We start from the raw sequence: 20,578 nt of genomic DNA, 5'->3' as shown, positions 1-20,578 counted from the left end.
AGCACAGCCCCTTCTCAGGGCTCCTCTGGTCCAATTTGGCTACGGTCTTGCCTGCTGTTCTTGCACTAGCAAGGCACTGCTTCTGCCCTGGCTCTCTCTGGCTCTCTTTCTCATTGCAAGTTTGTAGCAGGAGCAAGCTCTGGCCTTCCCTTGGCTCCATTTCCCTAGGTGTTCTTGCCTGTGCAAAACAGCTTGTGCTTGGACAGGCTCCAGGCTTGCTGCACCATCAGGAGCTGCCACTTTTCATCTCTCTCTGCATGCAATACAAGCATAGGGCAGGCACGAGAGCACTACTCATGCATCACTGGCCAAGAACCACAGCTGAGCAAGTTTTTGAAGGCAAAAAGTATGCTTGTGATCAATATGTGTCATACTTCCGAAAATACCCCGCAGTACCATACACCTCTTCTTTTGTGTGTGTGGTTGGTCCTGATCCTCATTCTTCAAGTTCTCACTCTTCAGGAAACAGAGACTGCTTGGCCTGTATTGCTGCTGCTGCTTTCTGTAGCTCTGTGACTTGCCTTGGCCAAACTGCAAGGGATATTTTTTCAAGCTAAACTTGAAAATGTTTTTGGAACTGAAAAGCCCCTGGCATTTCAGGCAACTAACAGTCTGTTATGGTTTGAGAAAACCCATAACAATTTATTGTTGTTTAATAATAGACAACTAATAATAGACAACAACTAACCTAATAATAGACAATTATTCTATCATCTGATGAACCCTCCCCACATGGAAAGGGGAATCAGGGAAAGCAAGGAAACACAAGAGTTGAAATATAAATAGATTTAATAGGATAAGACTAAATAATTAACAATAATACTAAAGAACCAGTATTGATCCCGATACTAATATAAAATATACAAGAATTATACTTTGCCAATTCTATCAGTAGGAAGCTGTGCACTCCCAGCAGGGGACAGCAAATGTCGGACACTGTGAGTGCAATGGCTTCGGGAGGAAGGAAAGGGCTCAGGGGTCCGGCACCGGGGCAGGGAGTTTCTCTGGACCGCCGCCATCAAGGGAGAGAGAAACTACGCAGCCAGCTTTCTAATTTATATTGAATGTGATGTTCATGTATGAAATAATCCTGTTGGCTCGCTCCTCATCCCTGCACCTGGCAAGACTTGAAAACACTGAGACCTTGAATCCCACATAGCCTAGCCGGCTGATAAAGTAGATATTTTCACAAATTCAGACACTAGAGTCTTCCAAAAGTGAAGTTTTCCCCAGCATTAGAAGATAAATGAGTCCTGTGTCGCTCAACCCAGGACACAGTCTCATTGTTATTTGACTCATGGTGTGAGGAGGGGGGAGGAGAGGAGAGGAGAGGAGAGGAGAGGAGAGGAGAGGAGAGGAGAGGAGAGGAGAGGAGAGGAGAGGAGAGGAGAGGAGAGGAGAGGAGAGGAGAGGAGAGGAGAGGAGAGGAGAGGAGAGGAGAGGAGAGGAGAGGAGAGGAGAGGAGAGAGGAGAGGAGAGGAGAGGAGAGGAGAGGAGAGGAGAGGAGAGGAGAGAAGAGAAGAGAAGAGAAGAGAAGAGAAGAGAAGAGAAGAGAAGAGAAGAGAAGAGAAGAGAAGAGAAGAGAAGAGAAGAGAAGAGAAGAGAAGAGAAGAGAAGAGAAGAGAAGAGAAGAGAAGAGAAGAGAAGAGAAGAGAAGAGAAGAGAAGAGAAGAGAAGAGAAGAGAAGAGAAGAGAAGAGAAGAGAAGAGGAGAGGAGAGGAGAAGAGGAGAAGTTGTGTTATGCCGATAGTTATGCATGAGAAGCTATGACCTAGGTCTGAGGGGTCCAACCAGGAGAACAGCTATCTGCAGCGCAGGTCCCAGGCCAACCAGGAGACAGGTTCAGAGATGGGCACACCTGCAACATACCTCAGGCAGGGACTGAAACATCCCTGTATTATCAACACTGCTTTTGGCACAAATCCAAAACATAGACCCATACAAGCTACTACGAAGAAAATAAACTCTATCCCAGCTAAAAAACAGCACAATGCGGAATGAAATGGCTGCTTAATAGTATCCCCTTGAAAATATAACTTCTTAATATGTTTTCATATTGTGCTGAAAGTGTTCAGCATGCTTTCTCTAATTAATTCCATTTCTACTAGCATTAAAGGTATTTATAGTAAGAACTTTATTGGAGAGACAAATTGTATTTGTACTTGTATCTTCCTTCATCAATTTTTCAGTGTTTTGTTGAGCCATTATAAGTCATGCCAAAATTCTGTTGTCTGTGGCAGTCTCTGAGGACAAAACTAGTGAGAAACAGACCTACCATCAAGCCAAAGAAGCAGCAGGTGAAAACACACTTTTGACCATTTCATTTGAGTTCTAGTTCTGTCTTTGTATTTTTGTGGAAGGAAAAATGAACATTCACTGTCCCCGCTGGAGCTCAACATATAGAAAACTTAATGATTCAGCAACAGTTGCTCTTTTTTGGCACATGCTGTCTTTGTACTGAATAGAGGTGTTAGACAGGAGATTTTTTAAGAATTCACAGTGAAACAAAACTCTCATCATTCAAAAATGTTCATGGCAATCAGAAACTACAGTATGAAATGAACTCTGTGGCATCCAGCAGTTCAGAGATCAAGGAGCGTGTGCGATACACACCGGGTCAAAAGGCAGCCCAGCATGAAAGAGAGCAAAACCCCAAACCTCACATCTTTTCTGAGAAAGTTAACAAAATGTAATTATCCACCACTGGATTTTTTTTCTCTCTGATTTTCTTTAGAACTTTACATGAATTCTTTCACAAATAATTTTTTGTTGAAAGCTGAACATTATACATGCAACTTTAGTTACTGTTTACCATAATTTTCTGTTGAAAATCCATCTCATTCTTCAATTTAAAATGAGAATTGAATGACCTTTCATTACAGATAAGCAAGTCAGTTATCTAATATGGGTGTACAACTAGTTCTTCAGTATATATGTCTACAAAAGTGTTGCAGAAAGCAATTAAGAAAAACAGATTGTCATGATCAAGTTGTGTCAGTGTAACATGATAGACAGAAGAGTTTCAATGAAGCGTTCATCTTTCTGATGTGTTAGATATGACATCTTCGAGAAGTTCAAATCATTGTACCCTCTCTGGCAAAATGAGTTTATGATTGATGCTTTCTTTGGTAAACAGAATAATGCATTAAAAGGTTCAATGAGTTTATAAACACTTTTCAGGCTGAGATTATAGCAGTAAGGTTGGCAGAGTCCTTCTACATTTTTCATTAGATGTGTATTTAGCCGTAACAATATGCATTCCGCTCAACTTAAATGCAGTAGTTAGGCCTCTAACTAGCACTTACATAGTAGTGTTAAAATATAGTAGCACATGCTTGACTGTTGCTTTATGCACAAATGTGTATATTTATAACAGGGCAAATTAGTTTTGTGCTTGTACTTCAAGATTAATTTATTTAGCACATACTATATATTTTTAATTTATTTATACTTTATTTATTACATTAATACTATCATTGGTTCAAATGACAGAGTATGAATTATTTTGAAAGTCTTTTAAAATACGTACTAGAGAAAACACTTTTTCGACTTTTTTTTTTGTTAAACATGATTATATATAATATGGAAAAGACCAGCTAGTTAGGGTCTAGCTTCTTGGACTCTGCTGGTATCATATTGATTTATACTAGTTATCTAGTAAAGTTAAGTACCTTAACCTTATTTGTATACCATCTTAATTTAAAGATGTACATTGCTTTGTATGTTTTGAAACTTTGCAGTAAGTAGTAACTAACAGCTGAATAATAACGAGAATCTAGATTTTTATACACTCAATATGAGGATCCTACAGGACAAACATATGTACCTATGGTAAAAGAAATCTTGTGAGTGTCATCTCAGATTGCAAAGTCTGTCAATTGGGAAAGAATAAAATAAATCCAGTGTACTAGCACTTTCTATTAGTTATTGAAGAATAACTTTATATTGAACAACTGAACAGTGAAATCACACTTACATATAGTAAGTGATTCCTTTATATAAATAGTACTCATCTATGCAACACATATCATAGAAAATCTATGATATCAAAAGAAGATTTGAACATAATTTTGTAGTCCTTAGGAAGCATTTTTAATTTTCTGCACAGGTTTTCCCTGTTGAATTTTTTTCTGATGTGTAATACATTTTTGTTCTGACAATTTTTCACAAAAAGGTCATTGTACTTTACTTTTTAGCCATAACTGAGTTACCATGCACAAAAATATATGAAATTTTCACCTGTCTTTTAAGACCTTTGAACATCATAAATTGCTCCAGAAATGCTAGCTGAATTCTGAATCTGTGTCTGTAATACATTGGAGTGAACACTACTGTCATGGAAATAATTGTTTCTGTGGCTTTTATTTCTTACACGTATGCTTTGGTAAATTATTCAATTTGCCATCTCTTATTAAAATCTACACTTAGGAACTGCAAGTACTGGATAATTTGATTTTTTTATTACATGTAAATGTTTTTAGTGTTTTTTTTCTATTTTAAAAAGCTCTCCCTAATGAGCATCAATCTCACTCTCAGTGAAAAAAGACGCATAACTCTAAACTTTACAATGTTGGCTTCAGGCATTTAAAGAACAAGACTTTTCCTTAGGTCTCTTGTAGAAACCCTTTTCCTTTTTTCCTCTTTTTCTTTAAATTATTTGAAGATAATTTAGCACTGATGAGAAGATGCATTGTGGTAGTCACGGAAAGTGAGTTTTGTCTATGCTTACAGCAAGCATACAAAGACACTAAAAATAATGTAAATTTTAAAGCACTGCATTTACCCAATGAACTCATTTCATATGTCAGTGTTTAATGAATTAAATGATGCTCATTTAAAGTTTCCCCTTTCCTCTTGCTTTTTTACCAAGTAAAAAGATCCCTCTTAAAAAAACTCCAAAACTCGTAAAAAGACTCCACAGTCCTACCATTATGCATCTAATGACATATTCAAATTCACTGAGGAATTTATGGTCCCCTTGAATTTGACATTTCCTTTCAATTTTCTGCTAAACCAACCATCATACTTGCTAGATTCACACCTTCAGAACCTTCAGAAATACTGCTAATATTTGCAACCAATTCAAAACTTCATGAAAATGTATGTCTTTGGTTCTTCTTTCCCATCCTAACCCAGAAGAGCAAATTCTGCATTTTTCTTGCTGTGGTCTTTCTACCTTTTCCTGAGCATCACAATCAGACACAAAAGGCTTTTTATGGATTCGTTAAGGGGCAAAATGTGTTCCAGTTCCAAATTGGAGGGCAAGACATCATTGTGGGAGGACACAATACAGAAGTGAAATAATCCTTCTTCATTCTACAAATTGATACAGAGCCAGTCCATGATTACTGTCTGCTGCCCTAAAGTAGAAACAGAGGATAAATATACCCTAAACTGCATCCCTAACATAACCTCTTCAATGTTGTTTCCATGATCAGGGAAACAGTTAATTAATTCCTTGTTCAAAGGCAAACGAGGATCAAATCAAATGAAGAAACTACTAGGAAGAGTCTAGTGGAGGGCTACGAAGATGAACAAGGGACTGGAGCATCTCTTTTATACGGAGAGGCTGAGAGACCTGGGTTTGTTTAGCCTGGAGAAGAGAAGACTGAGAGGGGATCTCCTCAATGCTTATAAATACTTAAAGGATGGGTGTCAAGAGGATGGGGCCAGAGTCTTTTCAGTGATGACCAGTGACAGGACAAGGAGCCATGGGCGCAAACTAGAACACAGGAAATTCCATCTCAACATAAGAACCCTTTACTTTGAGGGTGACAGCACTGGAACAGGCTGCCCAGGGAGGTGGTGGGGTCTCCTTCTCTGGAGATATTCAAAACCTGCCTGGATGTGATTCTGTGCAACCTGGTCTAGGTGACCCTGCTTTAGCAGGGGGGTTGGACTAGATGATCTCCAGAGGTCCCTTCCAACCCCTGTGATTCTGTGAATACACTAACAAACCAAACCCCTCTGAAATTAAATCTCACCTTCATCCTTTTCTGGGAAATAGTACAGCTAGCCAGAAGCACGTGTACTGTTCAGTGAGGACTGTAACAAGTTATTTTAATTTTTCTGTGATTCAGACCTCTTATTTTCATCACATGAATTTATTAAATCCTCTTCTTACCTATTTTGTCCATGTTCTCTCATTCTCTATTCTACGTGAGTCCTGCACAGCAGTCCAGTAGCAACTGGGGAAGAGGTTGTGATACAACCCATAGGGTTGTGGGTCACAAGGCCCATAGGCATGTGTCCCAGCAACTGGAGAGACCTGGCTCTGTTTATCTTTCCCCAGTGAATTTAATCCTGAATGTGTGTGTGCATGTGTCATTCCTTAGCAAACCTCAAGGTGGACTAGCCAGCAAGCAGCAGACCTACCTGGAAAGGCACGAGGTCTGAGCCCGGGGGTGGGTGAGGGCCCCACTGTCCAGGAACAGATATTAGGTAGGCTTAGGGCTTGTACTAATATATGAGGAATATGTGACTGTGTGGGTGCTAGATCAGTTTGAGATGAGTGTGCAAGTGCATGCATCTGCTTGCTAGTGAACATCAAGCTGGACTAACGGGTGAGCAGGAGGAGACCTGCATGCCGAGTAAGGGGCCCAGGGTCCAGCCATGGCATTAGATGGACTGAGAGGCCACACTGATATTTGAGGGATGCATGACCATGTGTGTGTTTGTGAATCTACAGAGTGAGCGGGTGTGTGAGTTTTCACTTCAGTCCTGATCAGTCAGAAAGGAGGAGAAGGACTGGGCTGCTCCATGTGAGTGCTGTTAGTGTTCATGGGGCTGCCGCTAAAGACAGCGCCCTGGCTGAGGTCGTCTGTGTTGTCAGCCGTGTTAGTCATGTGTGTGTTTGCACACGCATGCACAGCAGCAGTCCATGGGAATGGGATGGAGAAACCCCTGTGTTTTCAGGCTGCACCTGGCTGGGCTTCAGCAAACGCAAAGAAGAAATCCTGATCCTATAATCCACAGCTGCTTCAGCAGCTCATAACTTCCTGAACATTTTCACTTTTACTACCTCTGAATTAGGTATGTTAGTTTTGATTTGATTTGCTTTGAACAGCTTTTACACATATCCATTAAAAATACAAAACAACATTATTTTCAGCTGTTTGACTTATATCTTTTTCACAGGAACACAGCATCTGATGTACAAGATCAGAGATCCACTTAATCTAATTTTCAAACACTTTGTGCAATGTTAGGTGTTTCAGAGAGATGCTATGAAAGCTGTCACGTTGAATGGTTCTGTTAACAAAATCCTCATTTTAGAAATTATTTAATTATGGATCTAGGATTCTCTGAGGACTGGTGAGAACAGAGCATTCAGTATTAAGCATGGGACAACAAAAGTACCCTTCTGAGTAAGAAGTATCCACAAGTTGAACAGCTGCTGCTGCAATGAATGTTGCCAGCAAGAAGGAGAGTTTCCAGGTCCCTGCTGACGGCATGGGTAAGAGGTGATAGCAGCAACGAGGAGTCTGCTGGTCTGGGTGAGAAAGCAAGAGAAAGGGACACCCTCAGACCTGAAAGGATCCAGAGACTGAAATAATATCTGCAGAAGATAAGGTGGCTGAAGGAGAAAAACATAGTGCTCCACCTCCAATGATCTGTGCTTTAAAATTCAACTTTCAGGCTATTGCAACTGAATATGTGTGTGTCTATATATAATATATATACAAATATGTATGTATCGGTTAATTAAGAGATTGCTGTGATAAAAGTGTTTAGGAGACTGACAAATCAGGAGAGTTTTAAGCTTTAAAACCAAACTTTACTAAATTTTTTTCATTAACAACACATTTTTGCATGTTACTGATTGTCCTCACTGTATACACAAAACTGTGAGTCATTAACACTAATATGTTACATTAGTTATGAGTATACAACACCCTGGAGCTCATGGTGACACTATTGGCTATGATCCTTAGTGGTTCTTGGTTGTGGTGGTTGAAGTGATCAAGCCTGCGAGATTTTGATGACAGAATTTAGAACTGAAGGGGGTTCATTTTCTTTCTTCTCCATATTTCCACCATGTTTGATGGTTTTATTGGTTTTAGTCCTCCAAGGGGAAGCAGGGGTCTCATCTGCTCCCAATACTGCTTATATTGCTTTTTTTTTCTTATCTTGCAAATCATGCTTCTTGTGTATTCCCCAAATTACACACATCTTTGTCCCTTTGATGATCACATTCCTCACATACTTTGTGAAGTGCTTATGCATTGTGTCTAGTTCTGCCATCACAGCATTACAAAATAAGTAAGCATTCATGCTAGTTACCTTATTTTAGTACCCTTATATCTGTGTTCAAGGCAAGTTAATACTGATCATAGCATGTGTAATTTCTCGTTGACATTGGCTTCTGCTTTGGCTACAAGGTATATGGCACCAAGAGAAGTTATTTAAGCACTAAGTTCAAAGTCTTAGTTCCAGACAAAATACACAAAGAGGTCTGGGCATTCAGTAATCAGATGAACAACAGCCATCCCTCTGAGTGCAGAGTTTTCTGAATTAGCAAATAAAGAATGACAAAGAAATGTGTCAGGAGCTTACACCCCTGATTCTGAACTATAGGGAAATTATTTTATTATACGAGGATTATCAACCTAGAATTCTCTCCCAGACCTTGATTCTTAAATCATTTCTTTAAGAAACACAGCTGAGTCATTTATTCCAAAGGATGCCTGGAAGGAATTGTGCTTAGTAAAAATCCCAGGCACAGACAGCTTGCCAGGATTTGGGAGTCAGACTTGATGCTCAGTATAGGAGACATACTATCTGGAAAGTATGGAGACTGATCAAAGGAGAAAAACATGCTTCATCCCCTTAAGAAAGGCTCATGAATAAGCATTCAATGATTAATACATTCTCTTAAGAGAATACAAACATGTGTCTAGTCCTAGTAAGTATGAAATAAAAACCTTACTAAACAGTCATTACAGAGAGTAAAATTTAATAAGTTCCAACTTCGTTGTATTTAGAAATATTTCGTCTTCTCTAATATTTTTTCCACTCTGTATTCACCCTGTTTCCACTGTGTTCTATACGTAATGATGTGAGAAGAGATAGACATAGGGGCCATAATAAACAATTAATGTGAAATGGCATTTTACTTATGTCAGTTAAGCAACATCAATATACAGCAGCTGAGGAAAAAATTTAAAAAGTTTATTTTCCTCTATATGTAATCAATTTTGATAATGTCTTCATGTTAAATATATAGAATAGAATAGAATAGAATAGAATAGAATAGAATAGAATAGAATAGAATAGAATAGAATAGAATAGAATAGTTCAGTTGGAAGGGACCTACGATGATCAGCTAGTCCACCTGCCTGACCACTTCAGGGCTGACCAAAAGTTAAATCATGTTGTTAAGGGCATTTGTCCAAATGCTTCTTAAACACTGACTGGCTTGGAGCATTGGCCACATCTCTAGGAAGCCTGTTCCAGTGTTTGACCACCCTCTCAGTAAAGAAATGCTCCCTAATGTCCAGTCTGAACCTCCTCTGGCACAGCTTTGAACCATTCCCACCCATCCTGTCACTGGATACCAGTGAGAAGAGATCAGCACCTCCCTCTCCACTTCCCCTCCTCGGGAAGCTGTACAGAGCAATGCCTTCTCCATACCAAACTAGACAAAGTCCTTAGCTGTTCCTCATAGGACATTCCTTCCAGCCCTTTCACCAGCTTTGTTGGCCTCCTCTCCATGCATTCAAGTACCTTAACATCTGTCTTAAATTCTGGGGCCCAGAACTGCACACAGCGCTCAAGGTGAGGCTGCACCAACACTAAATACAGCAGGATAATCACCTCTTTTGACCTGCCAGTTATACAGTGTTTGATGCACCCCAGGATGGGGTTTGCCCTCTTAGCTGCCAGGGCTGACTTCTATTGAGCCTGCTGTGAACCAGCACCTCCAGATGCCTTTCTGCAAGGCTGCTCTCCAGCCACTCCTCTCCCAGTTTATACTTGGGTCTAGTGTTACTCCATGCCAGATGCAGAATCCAGCATTTGTTCTTGTTAAACTTCATGCCACCGGTGACTGCCCAAGGCTCCAATCTGTCTAGATCCCTCTGCAGGGTCTCTTGTCCCTCCAGTTTAGTATCATCAGCAAACTTACTGAGGGTGTATTCAACTCCTGCATCCAGATTACTGATACAAATATTAAATAGAACTGGCCCTAGAACTGAACCCTAAGAAACACTGATGGTGACTGGTTGCCAGCCAGATGTAGCCCCATTCACTAAAACCCTTTGAGCCCTAATGCTCAGCCAGTTCTTCACCTAGAGCACCATTAACCCACTCATCCCACAGTTGGACAACCTGTCCGGAAGGATGCCATAAGGGACAGTATCAAAAGCCTCACTAAAATCCAGAAAAACTACATCTACCACCTTTCCTTCACCCACTAGGTGGGTGGCTTTATCATAGAAAGATATTAAATTAGTTAAGCAGGACTTTCCCTTTGCAAACACGTTGGCTCTGCCTGATGACTGCATTGTTCTTTAAATGCCTTTCAATAGCACCCTGTATATCTTCTCCATAATTTTTCCAGGAACTAAGGTTATACTAACAGGTCTGTAGTTTCCTGGGCCTTCCTTCGTGCCCTTCTTATAAATTGGAATAACATTGGCTAGCTTCCAGTCAACAGGAACCTCCTCAAACTCAAGACCTTTGGTAGATGATTGAGAGCAGTCCTGCTGTAACTTCCACTAGCTCCTTCAGAACTCTGGGATGAATCCCATCAGGTCCCATGGACTTACAGACATTCAGCTGATATGACTGGTCCCTTACAATTTCAGTGTCCACCAACGGAAAGTCACTGTTCCCACAGTCACGGTCCTCCAACTCAGAGGACCAGGCAGCCCAAGGTTTATCAATATTATTAAAGACTGAGGGGAAAAAAACAAACAAACAAACAAACAAAAAAAAAAAAAAAAACTGAATGCCTCCACCTTTTCTTCATCCCTATTTGTCAGGTGATCTGATGAAACCAAGTGAATTATTTTTAGTAGCCTTTCAAAAATTCGACATTATTTCCAACATATTTTCTTGAAATAACTCTGAAATGTCTACAGTTAAATTGAACTTGCTCCATTTAATGACTGTAGAGCTACTAAAGATTCTTCTACATTCACACGAGTTCATTGTCAATTTTTAAACATATTCAATACCCAAGGATCTCATTATTTTCTTTACTTGTAGCCCTTCAATGTTTCTAGTGCAAATCTTATTTCTCATTTAGTATAAAATATTTTGATGCCACTTATTCCATCTCTAAAATACTTTTGCCAGAGGCTATTAGGATTTCAGACAAGAAACTGCTTGCTTATAAATGAAACAATTTTCTTAAAAAGACAAATAGACTGAGATACACACAGTCATACATTCAGTAAGACAATACACTACAGTCCATTTTTCTTTGTTTCTATAATAATGACAAACACATATATGGATAGACACTATGCCTGAAATAAAAAATGCAACTGATTACTGTTTCAGAAAGGTAGCTAACAGCTTCGTAGGAAACTAGAAATCCTAAAGCAGTAAAAACACATCAGAAGAAAAATAGCAGAGGAACTTGATGACAGAAATTGTTTATATGTGGTAAATTGGCACAGTGCGGAAAATAAGAAATTAGTGCCTCTCAATATTAATACTATACTTTCTATTTATTGTAGTACTTCATTCTTACTAACTGAAATTGAAGGACATAAAACAATAGTTCATCTAGTCCATTCATGATAATAGGTAATGTTATGCATGTTTTCATTTAAAAACCAATCAACACAGAACAACTGTAGAATCAAAAGTAGTGTACATTCCATGCCAACAAATTTTGATACCCATCAAAACAAAAAAATAAGTAAGAAGCAGCACTTTGAGAGCACCAAACTAAGTAAACTATGGATGTACAGTGCTGAGAAATGTAGCCCACCATCTGAAACGCAGACAAGGGTACCAGCCAGCAAACTGTCAACAGGTGACGGTCCCCTTTATCTTCTTATGTCTCCATTTTTGCACATTTGTTCCTTCCCAAACCACCTTGATCCCTCCATTTCCCCACCGTTGGTTCCTCCCCTAAACATCCCATAAGAAGTCTCACACAATCCTGGCATGCTCTTCCCCTGCATCCCATAATGAGCCCTATCCCCCAGGGCAGCGACCCCCCAGTCTGGGCAGTGCCCAGAGAGCTGTCCCCAGGGACTCATCGTGTTGGGCCTCACCTGGCCCATGGGGCTGATGCTCTCCTGGGACAGTCCTGGGAAGGTCAGGGCAGGGGCTCATGTCTCTATGCTCCTCTGTGTGTAGGGGGGAGCTTTTTATCACATGCCCTAATGCAGATCAGCTCAGATCGGCATTTCAAGCTGCACAAAAAATTACAGCATCACCACATCACTGCTCGTTACTTTTAGGTCATCATTCTCCCAGTGATATGCGATGCTGCTACAGAAAAAGAAGCAGGCGACAGAACTGGCTGTGAAATGCTATTCAAAATCAGCACCAATATACTCTTTGCTGTAATACTGCACTTGGCTAAGCAGGGGAAGGGATTCAAACATTATAAATCATTTGAGAGTGGAGTACAGAGCGAAATAGATAGGAAAAGGATCTAGCTATGTTCATGCATACCAAATATCTAGCTGAAACAAAATACCCTGAAACTAGTCCAATAATCTCTTCCACCCACTTTCTTTAACCCCCCTCAGTTTCCGATCAATGTCTAACATTAAATAACACAAACAGAACTCTGAAATATCTTACTAGGCTACCTTGAACACTCTCAGACAAATTAATAATGCAGTCACGAATCAAAATTAAATGTCTCAGCTGTGATATTTGTGTTCATCAGATACATTTAAGTTCCATTTTTGACTGTCTTTTCATCAAGATTAAAAATTGCAAACACTTGCCACTAAAATTTCCTAACCTATCTCTGTCTCTATAACCTCAGCATATGGCATCTAAAAGCCATCAGTATACTTTAGTTGTGTATCCAGAAATACATCTCTAAATAAGGTTATCAATTCTGTCTGCAATGTCAACAGTCTCCATCCTCTTTAGTGTTTATTAAAGAACATATGGCAGGCAGATAGAACACCACTCTTCTTTCTAGGTATGAATTACTTACAAATGTTCATTATATATTTTTCAATCTGAAATCAGAGACAACGTTACCAATATTTTACAGGTTTAGTTCTTCTACCGCTCTGTGCACAGAATTCCTGTCCAAGTCAAGGAGAATCCTTCATGCAGAACAACAGCAAACCAGAGGCCTTCTAGATTTGTTCTCCTGCAAACGCCAGAGGATTTGTATATGTAACTCCTGTAAGTATCATCAAGAATAATTAATTATTAATTTTATATCTACAGTGCTTATCTTCCTTAACATTCCAAGAACCACACAAAGACATTAAAAACATTAAACATTAAACAATGCAACAGAAAATACAGATAAAGAACAGTCACATAAATAATTAAAACAAAATCTGAGATGCAATAAAACCTTTTTTCTATAAAGTATTCTTTTCACCCCCTGGCTAACAAATATAAGTTTACTGAGAAAATCTACACTTAGCAGTGAGAATGCACGTCAGATTTGCTCGATGAAGAATGATAGTACATACATTGCATCTGATTATCGCTGAATGGCAGTTAAATAACTGACATAGAATCATAGAATCATTTAGGTTGGAAAAGACCTTGGGATCATCGAGTCCAACCATCAACTCCACTCTACGAATTTCTCCCTTACACCATATCCCTTAACACCACATCTAAACAAGTTTTAAACACATTCAGGGATGGTGACTCCACCACCTCCCTGGGCAGCCTATTCCAGTGTCTAACCACTCTTTCTGTGAAGAATTTTTTCCTAATGTCCAGCCTAAACCTACCCTGCTGCAGCTTGAAGCCATTCCCTCTTGTTCTATCGCTCATGACCTGTGAGAAGAGACCAGCACCAACCTCTCTACAGTGTCCTTTCAAGTAGTTGTAGAGAGTGATGAGGTCTCCCCTCAGCCTCCTCTTCCTCAAACTAAACAGTCCCAGCTCCTTCAATCGCTCCTCATAAGATTTATTCTCCAGGCCCTTCACCAGCTTCATTGCCCTCCTCTGCACTCGCTCCAGCACCTCAATATCTCTCTCGTATTGAGGTGCCCAGAACTGGACACAATACTCAAGGTGTGGCCTCACCAGTGCTGAGTACAGGGGGACAATCACCTCCCTCCTTCTGCTGGTCACACTATTTCTAATACAAGCCAGGATGCCATTGGCTTTCTTGGCCACCTGGGCACACTGCTGGCTCATGTTCAGCCGCTTGTCCATTAGAACCCCCAGGTCCTTTTCTGGCAGGCAGCTCTCCAGCCACACTTCCCCAAGCCTGGAGCGATGCATGGGGTTGTTGTGGCCCAAGTGCAGGACCCGGCACTTGGCCTTGTTGAAGCACATCGGCCTTGTTGAAGCACATGTTTAATATACCTTTACTATGTCTCAATCTAATGCAAACAGGAAAGTAGAATTTGGAAGGATGTTTTAGTCTCCACCCACCGGCTCACCCACTTTCCTAGCTACACAATCCACTATAAAAAAAAAAATCTTTTTTCTTCCTATTTCAGCACCTCAGCACCCTTTCCTGATTTCTTTTCCTTTACGTACTGCAGTACTACTATTATGACAGAAGGATAATCTTTGATGCAATTACAGACAATTCTCTTTTATTTATTACTTCAGTGATAAAGCATGGCAATTCCCTACCACACTTTCCCCCCCCCCAGTTTCACCTCTTCTCTTCTTTTGTTCTACTGTCACTATGTGCAGCCATTCCCTATTACGGAATTTCCTTTCTATGTCCATGGCATCCTGAACTCTAGGTGATAATCTGTCTTTATGTATATACTAAATAATTGTATTTGTTGCAACGATCACATTAAGTATCTTTTCTAAACCTTCACCATTCAAGGGTCCCTTTGGGAAGCTTTCACTGCACAATGTCGCACTGTATCCCATGCATGAGCTCGTTGGGAGCTACTTATCTATCTCAACAAAGCGGTGCATTGAGCAGAATAAACAATGACATCTTTGGTCATGGATCAAAGGTTCTTAACTGCCAGATCTAAGGGGTAATACAGCTAGTGTTCAAATAGCTATTTGAATGTATGCTACTCAATTACTAAGGACAGGGGAATCAAGATCTAAATTCTGCCCAAGCTGATTGCCTAGTAAATCCTAGTGAGCCTGGCCTCACTGCACACACCATGTAAAAAGTCATTCTGCCTGTGTAAAAAGTCAGGCACTTCTGATTTCACGCACCCTATAGGTTTTCTAAATCATCAAACTCAAACTCTGCCGACTGGAGATGGGAGAACATTACAGTGGTGACAGTTTTTGCTGAGAATATCTGTTGTCTAAATCCCAGAAAAACACAACTACACACTAAGATCATCTTTCCTGATCGTGACTGATATAATAAAAATAAATTTAGTCACTAAGCTATGCAAAATCTGATAGCAGTAGACCAAAACGTATTTCTCGAATTCCACTTGAAAACTAGAAGTTATACAGTACAATATCTAAATCAGGAAATGTTGCATAGAATAGAATTGCATTCTCTCTCTTGTCTCCAAACAGATTTCAAATGTGGCCTCTAGCAGAATGAAAGGAACATTTAATAAGGAGATAACAAAATCACAGCTAATTGTGATAATGAAACCTATGATCTTTGTCTCCCCGTGAACAGTGCATTTGAGAGAAGTATTCCTTTTTTCTTTTATTTGGGAGTCTAATGGGTACTCCTGAATATCACTGCTATCCGGTTTTCTTGAGATATTTTGTGCTAGAGGCAGCTTAGAACCTAATTTATGAAAACCTAAAAAGTAGTCAAGAAGACACCTTTCCCCTCCAGATAATTCCATCACTGTATTTGCTTTACTGCATCTTTCTTTGTGTTGTATTATACTTGATTTTCATACTACAGCTATATCCTCTAATGTGAATATATGGCAGTAACATCAGCACATGGTGACACCCCAACATTTGTGGAATGATCCCCTCCCCACTCTTTCCCATCCAAACCTCATTATCTGTTTCACACCAGTAAAACTATTCTACTCTGAGTAAACAGAGGTAAGGAGTGAAGTGCCACCTACCTGGAGATGGCATAACGGTGTCATCTTCTTTGTGACCTCCTCTGATGAACTCCAACAGATGTTGAAAAGCGTAAGTGAGAAAATGGAAGTTTGGGAGTGTATTTGTAATACTCTCTTACTGTTTTCAAGGTAAGAGAAGAATGTTAGGGCTCACCAACACACAAGCAAGCAGTTCAGGGTCATTATTAGGTCTAACGTAATCATATTTGGGTTTATAACTAGATTAAGTTATGAGAATTCAGAGAATTCTACATTCTGCATTAGGTAAGGATGTTCAAAATAATCATGTGATATGTGTGAATGAGATTTGTATCCTAAGTCAAATACACATTTTAAAATATCACTGCCTATATGCTTTACACATGCCTACAGATGCTGTCTGTGCTTGCAAGCATTGTGTATCATATTATTCACAGTGTTATTTGTCATGGAAGACCCCACTGCAGTTTTTAACGCAAAGCAATCAGTCTATCTACAATTAGAGTGAAGTCACCCGGGGGCGAAATGTAGGAGTTATTTAACAAAATACAGCTACCTTACACAAAAGTATATGACAGCGAAGGAAGAATAACAAATGCAGTTGAAAATGTAGGAGGAATTTGTAATGTAATTATCAAAACTTAAATTTGATCTGCCTTGGCAAAGAGAAGAGGGAACTGTGAAGGGGGGAAAAGCAAATACCAATAGTAGTACATTATTCCATAGAACTATTTTGGTGTATTTATTTCTTGGAGATTCTGAGGCAAGAGTGCCTGCTTACAGATACTGTAACTAAGACATCACAGTCTAGTTTACCTTATGAAGCATCCAGCAATAACAGCACGAAGGAGCACCACCACTGTCAGGTCTCCAAAACACGTTTTCCACTAGCATTGCTGATATTCACGTGCCTGACAGGTCAGACATTTAAGTATCTGCCCATTTCTGATTTCAGCACATTTTAGAATTCTTGGGAGTATTTAATCATAGTGATTGACTTAATGGTCCTTGCCAAGTCACTTTCATCCTTGACTGGTACCCAAATGATCAATAAGCCTGACCATGCCAAAAGAGGGAAGAAAGAGAGAAAGGAGGAGAGAGGAGAAAGAGAAAAAAAAGAAGGCAAGAAAAAGAAAGAATGAGAGAGAGACAGGGACAGAAAGAAAAACATGAAGGGAGGAAGAAAAACAGAGTGAGAGAGTGAAAGAAAGGAAGAGAGAAAGAAGGGAAGCAGGGAGAGAAGGAGAGAAGGAGAGAGAGAAGGAGGAAAGGAAGGAGAGAGGGAGGGAAGGAAGGGACAGAAGCAAGGAAGAGAGGGAGGCAAGTAAGGAAGGGAGAGAGAAAAGTAAGATGGGGGAGGAGAAGGACACTAAATGAATATGAACTATATAGCATAACCTACAGCTTGAATCTAGAATCACTCAAAAGCTTATGGGATGCTAGTATTTAAAAACAAAACAAACACAATAAAAATGCAACATCACAATGTTTGAAGGTTGGTGTGGGGTGTTCTGTAAAGAAATTCAAATCAATCCCTAGCATTAATACTATCAAATGTGCCTAAAATTTGCCTTAGTAGCTGAAGCACTATTTTTAAAATGCATCTAAATTACTTGCAAACCTAAGGGTCTTTGAAAATTAGTAGGAAATTGGACACAAAAATTCCTTGGTCATCCCATTTTTAACTCTAAGCATTTCTTCGTTCATGTTTAACATCTAACTGATGAGCCAAATTTTCATTTTCGGAAGTAATACAGATAACTCACAGGGTAAATCTTAGTGGATGCCAAACAGACATGACTTCTAACAGCATCAAAATAAGCCTCCTAAATAAGTTAGGTATTGAAGTACTGAGGAATGCAATGCATGAATTAGAAATAATAAGTCTAGGTCTTCAATATCTATTTCTTATCCTCTATAGCTGATAAGTATTTACTCCAAGGAGATTTGAGTTACAGAGCTGAAAAGTATTCTTGGGGGGAATAAGGGCAGAACTTCATTCCAAGCACATAAAAAAATCTGAGCACTAGAAGTGAGGCCTTTTGCGCTATTCTGGAAGCACAAGTCTCTCTTCAGTTTTGAAATGCTCCTGAAAAATGGATTTCAGCTACATGCACACATACATGTATAAATGTACATACATGTATATAGTAAAAAGAGATACATTGGAATTATTTTAACGAATGCAATAGGTAAGTTCTGAAGAGAGTGATTTTCACCATTATGTGAAACAGGGACCACTGAAATTTTGTCAAGAAGTTGGTCCTAATGTGGCACTGCCCTTAACATCAGCACAAGGCTCACATCACTTCTGAGATCACATTCCTGAGCTGCTGCAGAGGAAGCGAACAGGCCCACCAAGTTTCAATTACAACAGTCACTCTCCAAGACTTATGTGCCTGCAAGAGAGGGCTGTGGACAGTACATGAGGCTGTGAAATATGTACCTTTGCTTCTCCCCAGTAAACAAACCTGTATGGATCCGATGGGGCCAGTTAGTGTCAGCACTTGCCACTAAAGCTACTCTTTCCTCATGCCAGCTACATGCAGTCCTCCAGCTACAGAGACGAGTTCAGCCAGCCATATGCAGGGCCACACTCTGCTAAATGCTGTTGGCGTCACTGAAACAGGGCACGGTTGTAAAGGAGGAAGGAAGGCACATACTGCTCACCCCTACACCCACATAGGAGCAGACAACATGGCCATGCACACTTGCTCTTTTGCATCATGCTTTGGGAGTAAAGGAGGAATCACTACCTTTCCAGACTCCTGCAACGCTATTTTCTATGATATTGTGGTACTACTGTGTATATATAAACACATACACATAAATGTATGTTCGTACAAATTCATATATGCACCTACACATACATAGAAAGCCTCTCATCATATCCACGCCCCTGTTAAAAACAGTTCCTAACCAGAACACACCTTTTGACAAATGCACTCCATGCACACATAAAAACCACACATGCTGCTAGACATGGGAAAATGCAAACCCCTGTGCAGACACACGTGCCAAGAGCCATGCTTCGTGACTGCCTGCCAAAATTTCCCAGCTCACACAGTCGTGTACATCAGCACTTCAGATCACACCCGTGCACTCACACACGTGCACATGCGCGCACATGTACCGTGTGCATATCCATGTAAAAATATACACATGCAAACCTGGGTGAATGAGCACATACACACACACGTGCAAGACAAGCATGTGCAGAGGCACACACGCTGACGTGTTAGAACACATGCAAATGCCCACACAAAGTACCTGCACAAACAGATCCATGCACACTGACATACACACAGATACATCACATACACACAATACACGTGTGCGCACACACACGCACAGAATCACCCAAGTACACAGATGCACACACACAAAACACATGCACTGACATACAGGTGCACGCACAGAAATACACATGCACGCACAGAAATACACATGCACGCACAGAAATACACATGCACATGCTCACACACAGTATCATACACCACGCACAGGCACACGCGTGCCCGCATTCAACACATGGATGCACACAAACACACTCACACACACTCACACAGACACACGTGCACTCCCAGGAGCAAACACGCACGCACCCGACCGCACACTCACCCACCCACCCACGAAAACGCACAGCGCGTTGTGCACAGACCCAAGCAGCCCCTCACAGCGGCCCTCGCACCCCAGGGACAGCTACGCCCGCACACGCGTCCCCGCGCACACACTCCCTTCGGCACAACAGCGCACCACCACCCCCTGGAACAAACGCCTCCGCACACCCACCCACACATTCACGCCTCCGCACGCCTCCCGCACCGCAGGCGTTGCTTGCCCGCCCCCTCCGCACGCCTCCCCCCCGAGCTAGGGAACGGCCGCCCCGCGCACCTTGCGCAGTAGTTGCGCCAGGCAGAGGAGGAAAGCGGAAAGCGCAAGGCGGAGTGGGTGCCGGTTCCCGCAGCCCCGCCCGGCAGCCCCCTTTCCCCCTCGGCTGGGTCCCCCCCCACCGCAGCGCAGCGCCGCGCAGGGCCCTCCCGCCCCCGCGGAGCGGCGCGGCCCCGGCGGCTCTGCGGCGCGGCCGCTAGGTGGCGCCAGTGCTCTTCCTGGAGGAGCGGCGACCGCGCCGCCCCGGCCACCCCCGCCCGGCCTGGCCCGGCCCGCCGGGAGCTGCCGGCCCCCCCGCCCCGTCTGCTGCGCGGGGTGCGCAGGGTGCGCGGGTGCGCGGAGCCGCCTTGCCCCCCGCCCGCCGCGGTAAAGAGCCCCCTCAGCTGCGAGCACGGCTGTAGCCGCGCTCTTCGGGGAGGGGGGCTGTGCCCGCCGCGCTCCTGCCCGCCGCCTCCCCGCGCCCGCGGAGACCGGCCTTGTAATTAATGGCTCCGCGCAGAGCAATTAGCCTGCGAATCCCCTGGGAGACGCACATGGTGCCGTGCGAAGTGTGT

This window comes from Chroicocephalus ridibundus, chromosome 2, assembly GCF_963924245.1.
Source record: "Chroicocephalus ridibundus chromosome 2, bChrRid1.1, whole genome shotgun sequence".
NCBI classification, from domain to species: Eukaryota; Metazoa; Chordata; class Aves; order Charadriiformes; family Laridae; genus Chroicocephalus; species Chroicocephalus ridibundus.
This window is presented reverse-complemented; position numbering follows the sequence as displayed.